Raw genomic sequence first — 7453 nt, forward strand, 5'->3', positions numbered from 1 at the left:
CCTCCAGGGGGCACCTGGAGTCAGATCGCCAGCTATGGCAACTGATCTCCAGACTGTAGAGATCAGCTTCTCTCGAGAAAAATGGCCATTTTTTAAAATGTATTTTTTAGTTCCAAAATTTCCAACAAACAAATCACAAACGTAAGAACGTAAGAAAAGAATGTAAGAACGCAAGAGAACCCAATGCTGGATCAGACCAGTGGCCCATCCAGTCCAACACCCTGTGTCACACCGTGGCCAGAAACACCAGGTGCCCTCAGGAGGTCCAGCAGTGGGGCCAGGACATTAGAAGCCCTCCCACTGTTGACCCCCCCCCCAAGCACCAAGAATACAGAGCATCCCTTGCCCCAGACCGAGAGTTCCTATCTATACCTTTTGGCTAACAGCCACTGATGGACCTCTGCTCCATATGCCTATCTAATTCCCTCTTATAAGAACACAAGAGAAGCCCGTGTTGGATCAGGCCAAAGGCCCATCCAGTCCAACACTCTGTGTCACACAGTGGCCAAAAACACCAGGTGCCTTCAGGAGGTCCAGCAGTGGGGCCAGGACACTAGAAGCCCCCTCCCACCGGTGCCCCCCCAAGCACCAAGTAGACAGAGCGTCACTTGCCCCAGACTTCCTATGTAGCAGAGCATATGTACATGGGAAATGCTCGGAGGGGGGGGGATTGTCATGACTGGTATACTTTGTCACATGATTGAGTTTCAGGTTCTAACCTTAGGTGGGGCCTGAAGATTTTCCCAGAATGACCACTCACCTTTCAGCATCTCATACTTTCTCAGGTATACTGCCTCTGAACACGGAGGTACCATTTAGCTCCTTGCTGCAGTGAGCCAGTTTGATGTAGTGTCGTGGGCACTCCATGAAACTGCAGAGCGGTCGGGTTAGAACGGATAAAAGGAAGTACTTCTTCACCCAAAGAGTGATTAACACATGGAATTCACTGCCACAGGAAGTGGTGGGGGCTACAAGCATGGACGGCTTCAAAAGGGAATTAGATAAGCATATGGAGCAGAGGTCCATCAGTGGCTATTAGCCACAAGGTATAGCTAGGGGCTCTGGGGCAAGTGATGCTCTGTCTTCTTGGTGCTTGGGGGGGGGGTCAACAGTGGGAGGGCTTCTAATGTCCTGGCCCCACTGCTGGACCTCCTGATGGCACTGGTATTTCTGGCCACTGTGTGACACAGAGTGTTGGACTGGATGGGCCTTTGGCCTGATCCAACATTGGCGTCTCTTATGTTCTTATGTTCTTAGTGGTTAAATCCACGGACTCTAATCTGGGAGAGCGGGTTTGATTCCCTTCTCCTCTACTTGCGCCTGCTGGATGACCTTGGGCAAGCCGTAGTTCTGTCAGAGCTGTTCTTGAAAAAGAGCATTTTCTGCCAGAGCTCTCTGAGCCCCGCCTACCTCACAGGGTGCCTGTTGTGGGGAGGGGAAGGGGAAGGAGTTTGTAAGCCGCTCTGAGACTCCAAGTGAAGGGCAGGGTATAAATCCAACCTCTTCTTCTTCGTGACGGATTAAAATACCCCAGGAAAGGTTCTTCTTCTTCTTCTTCTTCTTCTTCCCTAAAGAAAGATCGAGGGGTGTGTGTGTTCCCTCTGTGTAGATGAAAGGATGTGGGTTGGACAAGAAAGATGATGAGGCTCCAGTGCCATCAAGAAAGGTACTGCCTTACTCAGGGAAAACTCTGTGGTCGGCTCGGGCTTTTCTACTCAACCGCGCATCTTTCAGCTATAACCTCTCATGCTCCTCGGTCCACAAGGGCAATTAGGCTGAGGAGTAAACTCGCAAAGGCATCTATTTCGCTCCACTTGGCCGGCCGGTGGGTTCTTAATACGCCTTGGCTGGGACGGGCTGCACGAGGGTTTATTTCAGGCAATGAGGAACAGAGGGAGCAGGAACAAAGAGGACTGACAACGGAGTCTGTGGCTGAGCAAAATGCACACACATGCTCGCGCACATGTCGGTAATGCTCTTTCTTCTCCCTGTTCTCTAAGAGTCAGAGGCACGGAGAATTATCTTCCTTGCAGGAGATTTTTCTACATTATTTCGACTAGGGGTTGACTCCCAGGTTTGTGACTCAAGGGAACTGCAATCCATGCACCATGTTTTTGTAAAAGCATAGCTGTCCCAGCCTGAATCCACACCACAGAACTCTGGAATCATTACGGCATGTGGGAAACTTTGAAAAGCAGGGGCAGCAGGAGCTAGATCCGCTGGTGATAAAATTGACAGGCTATACACCGTAGGCGGTCTGTGTCCCTTGTCCATGGAATGTCTGTCTTATCTTATTTTTAATTTGCTAAATTTACACCTGGCCTTCTCCCCTCATGGGGACCCAAGAAGGCTGAGGTTGTTCTCCCATTTTATATCCTCACAACAACCCTGTGAGGTAGGTGAGGCTGAGAAGAGTGCAGCTCCCATAAGCTGTGCAACATAAGAATGTGCGAACTTCTGCAAATCTGGAGAGATCGGCAGCCATTAACATTGTTTTTTAATTGTGGGGTTTGTTAGTATACAATAATTTTTGTTCATTTTTTTCTCTAACCACTTGGTGGCAGAGCATGACAAGGTGGAAGAAACAGAGTTAATGTGTGAATCTCGGCTTGCACAGGAATCTCTGCTTGCACGGGAAGCAATCTGATGAACCGGTTCAAGCAGCTCACAAGCATCCAAAACTGCCTGCAGAGTAATCAGTTCCCATTTTATGACTGGTGATCTGAACTGGCTGGTGTTTGAACATTCTCAGTGGAAAAGATTTATTGGTTCAGAGGTGCACGTGATGTGCCATCAGTGAGGGCAGGGAAAGGAGGCACTGAAGGCACCAGAAAGTGTGGCAAACCACACAGACCCCACCAGGACCCTGCTCACAATTTGGAAACAAAAAGCAATATACTGGAGGCCTCCTAACTCAATGCTCCCTCTAAGCTGTGGAGTCTTGTGAGCAAAAATCCGAAGAGCTTCCTGAAGACCTGAGTGTCGCAGGAAGCGGCCACTTTCTAAGAACACGTGGCAGGCCCCAGGAAAGGGGGTGGCAGGTGCCGACGTCTACCTTTGACGGAAGTGACACACATCCTGACGAATGGGATATTCGCTACCGGAACAATTTGGAGAATTTGCACAGCTAATATCTATGGCTCGATATATTAACGTAGCAATCAATCAATCTAATTTATTGCGGCAGGAGCCAGTAAAACAGTACAATTCTGGTATAAAAGGGATTAAAACAGTAATAACATGGGAATAATATAAAAACATTAACAGGAGAGAGTTAATAACACTAGTAAAGTAAAATAATGTTAATAAGAGAATCATACAATTTTTTCAGCTACAATAAGTTTACGTTTCCTAATAGCTAAGCAACAAAATTTTGCCACAACGTAAGTCACTGAACTCTGAACGTCTTCTAGGAGGAATTTACGAAGGACTTCTGGCCTAAAGTCAAGATAAGACTGCAGAGGGCTAAATCTAGACAGAAGGGGTAGTATAAGATGGTCTCGTTCCTCCTGATAGAATCTGCAGAACAGGAGGACATGAGTAATTGATTCCACCATATTAGCCATGCATGGGCATCTACGATCATGCATTGGGACTCGAGTGAATTTACCTTGCAATACGGCGGAAGGAAGTGCCTCAAAACGGGCTCTGGAAAAGGTCCATCTATAGGGTTCATAGGTAATGTTAACTAAATAAGGGGCAACAGTAAAATTTAGCCAAGATTTTATGTTTCTGTAGTTCTTGGGTAGCAAAGCTTCTTCATTACTCACCTGTAGCAAATGCATAGCATATAAGAAAGCAACACCTGGTCACATATACATATACAAAATTCTTTATGCATGTATTTCTGGATGTGTGTCATTGGAATATAAAGAATATTGACCACTGAGGATGGCCCGAAGGGGCCGAAACGCGTATGGTCCTTAGGTCAAAGGTTTTACCCATCTAAAATTGTAATCTTTATTTGTAATTCAGTTCTTCAATAAAACAAAATGCAAAAAAAAAAAAAAAGTTTTACCCATCAATTGGATCTGCATAACAATCAGCTTTGAATGATATAAGCTCTGAGTATCATATTTAGGCTATTTCTTTTAACCTTATGTATGTTCTATTCATGTGTACACCCTAATAAACATTTGTATATTTTTATAATAATTTGTTAGCTTGACCCTCTTAGTTCGCAGCCACCATGTTGGGGACCCCTGGGTTCTAGTGTCTGAGAGACCCAGGATCTGAGAGACCCAGGTTCGAATCCCCACTCTCCCATGGAAGCTGGATGGGTGACCTCAGGCCAGTCACACACTCCCAACTCAGCCTACCACACAGGGTTGTTGTGAGGATTAAATGGAGGAGATGGGGGAACGCTGTAAACTGCTTTGGGTCCCCATTCGGGAGGAAAGGGGGAGAGAGAGAGAGGGAGAGATTGGATTTATACCTCGCCCTTCACTCGGAGGCTCAGAGCAGCTTACAACCTCCGTTCCCTCCCCCTCCCCACAACAGACAGACACCCTGTGAGGTAGGTGGGGCTGAGAGAGCTCTGACAGAGACTGCTCTTTTTAAAGAACAGCTGTGCCAGAACTATGGCTTGCCCAAGGTCATCCAGCAGTCCAGGGCCGGCCCCAGCTTATTGCGCACCCTAGGCGAAGATCCCTTCTGGCACCCCCCCCCCATGCGTCCACCAATTTTCAAGAGCCGGGGGGGGGGCAGGCAGGGAGAAGTTAGCTGGCCAAAGAGGTGGCGGGCAGCGGCGGTCACCTGGCCATGGAAATGCAGGGCTTTAGGTGGGGGGGCTTTTGGTGGGAGGGCGGGTGCAGTTTGGCGCCCCTAAGGGCTGGTGCGCTCTAGGTGAATGCCTAGTTTGCCTAGTGAGCGAGCCGGCCCTGCAGCAGGCACAAGTGGAGGAGTGGGGAATCGAACCCGGTTCTGCCAGATTAGAGTCCGGGCACTTGGCCACTACACCAAACAAGGCAGGGTATAAATGAGCTCAATCGAATGGAGTCAATAGTTGCTGCGCGGCCTTCCTTCTGAAGCAGAGTCCGTTTTCATTTTGTGAGCCACATGCCTTGCTTTGTGTGTGTGTTTGGGCACGTGCAGGAAGCCAAGACTCCTCAGGAGACGATCAGAGCCGGTTCGATGTATTTTGTGTCGCCCCAAACAAGATACAACCTTTGCCTCCTTCTGCCACTTCCCTGCCAGCTGGGTGCAAGAGAGTCCGGAGGTCATGCACGGCACCTCCGCACACACCACCAGTCGCCGGAATACAGCAGCATCTCGGCTCCCTCCTAACTGTGCCGGAAGAAGCAACTGGATCCAAGCAAGCTCAGACTGAGGCCGTCCTTTGATGAACTTTCCCCTTTTCCTTGGTTCTAAAGACTACCGCTCAGCTACTAGCAACTCGGACACAATCTTCCTGACAGCTGGAGCGGTTTCTCAGTGGTAGAGGCTTCCTCGAGAGGTGGTGGGCTCCCCTTCGCGCTGGAGGTTTTCAAACAGAGGCCAGGTGGCCATCTGACAGCCATGCGGATTCTGTGAACTTGGGCAGATCACGAGAGGGAGGGCAGGAAGGGATGCCTCATCAGTGCTTAGTTCTGGTGGCTCTTTCTTACACGCCCAGGGAAATGTGGATCACCCCTTTGGAGCCAGGCAGCAATTTTTCTCCAGGCCAGGGATCCTGGAGGTTTTTTTTTGGGGGGGGGGGGTTGCCCTCTTCTGGGCATGGAACAGCGGTCACTGGGAGTATGGAGGGGGAGGTATTTGTGAATTTCCTGCCTTGTGCAGGGGGGTGGACTAGATGAGCCTGAAGGTCCCTTCCAACTCTATGATTCTATGACCTCCTTTTGTTTTTATTCAGAAAGACCACCAAAGGTTAATTGCTTGGGGGCTTGGCCAGAGAGACCCCACCCTGGGTGTGATGCACTGGGGGACATTCATCTGCGTAGCTTCCAGTGAACACAACAGAGCGTCAAATGAACACAGATGAAGCCGCTGTATACTGAGTCAGACCCCCCTGGGTCCATCAAGGCCGGTCTGGTCCACTCTGACTGGCAGCAGCTCTCCAGGGTCTCAGGCGGAGGTTTTTTTTCAATCATCACCTCCTGCCTGGTCCTCTCAATTGGAGATGCCAGGGGTTGAACCTTCTGCACAACCCAGGGGGTTATAAGGAACACAGGCAGCACTTTTCATTGGACTGGTATGTACCATATTTTGGTGTTCAGCAAGAAGAAGAAGAAGAAGACGAGAAGAGATTGGATTTATACCCCTCCCTTCACTACCCAAAGGAGTCTCAGAGCGGCTTACAATCTCCTTTCCCTTCCCCTCCCCACAACAGACAGGTGGGGCTGAGAGAGCTCTTGACAGAAACCGCTCTTTTTCAAGAACAGCTCTTATCAGAACTAGGGCTTGCCCAAGGTCATCCAGCCAGGTGCAAGTGGAGGAGTGGGGGATCAAACCCGGTTCTCCCAGATTGGAGTCCGCGCACTTAACCACGACACCAAACTGGATTCATACCCCGCCCTTCACTACCCAAAGGAGTCTCAGAGCGGCTTACAAACTCCTTTCCCTTCCCCTCCCCACAACAGACACCCTGTGAGGTCGGTGGGGCTGAGAGAGCTCTGACAGAAACGGCTGTTTTTCAAGGACAGCTCTCGTCAGAACTGTGACCTGCCCAAGGCCATCCAGCAGCTGCACGTGGAGCAGGAGTGGGGAATCAGACCCGGTTCTCCCAGATTAGAGTCTGTGCCCTTAACCACGACACCAAACAGCAGCCTGGACCTGAGTCCGCCTGGATCCACCCTAGGTGGCTGCTTGTGACAATCCAGTCCCCTCGATCAGTGCCATAAAGCTGAATGCAAGGGAGGGAAGCCCGTGCGGAGTGGGAAGGAGGGAAGGAGAGGAGGGAGGGAAGGAGACGCTCAGTGGAAAATCTTGAGAAATGATGTAAGAGGAGCAGAGGCCGGGACTGGCAAGGGGAAGCTTCATCAGAGACTATAAAAACTCCGAGTGCACATGAGCATCAGAGAGATAAGGCAAAAGGCGATCAGCCCGGAAGGTCCCGTCTTGGCCCAGGTTGAGCCGGCTCCTTTGCGACTGCAGAGCAAGGTGAGTGGGGAGAAGGCATCTTGGGAACTTTTCCTGACTGCTCTGTGCCTTTGTTATGCTTCTAAAAATGCCGAGCACGGGCCATTTCAGAACCGGCAAGAATAAGCCCTGTTTGTGCAGGGAAATAGGTGAGCCCCCTTTCCCCTCTGGAGTTGCCGTTCTCCAACAGAGAAATAAGAACGAACCAAAGTGGTCTTCGCTTAGCAGGTAGCACGGTGTTCGCTCCGCCAGAAGCAGCTTGCATGCTTCTTGAGCAGGCAAGCGGTGTGATCCGGAGACCGTTTTCTCAAAAGTAAGCCCTTCCTGAGTTCAATAGCACTTACTCCGTAGTAAAAATGCAGAAGATTGCAGCCAA

This window comes from Gekko japonicus, unplaced genomic scaffold, assembly GCF_001447785.1.
Source record: "Gekko japonicus isolate JY-2015 unplaced genomic scaffold, Gekko_japonicus_V1.1 scaffold3275, whole genome shotgun sequence".
Lineage (NCBI taxonomy): Eukaryota > Metazoa > Chordata > Lepidosauria > Squamata > Gekkonidae > Gekko > Gekko japonicus.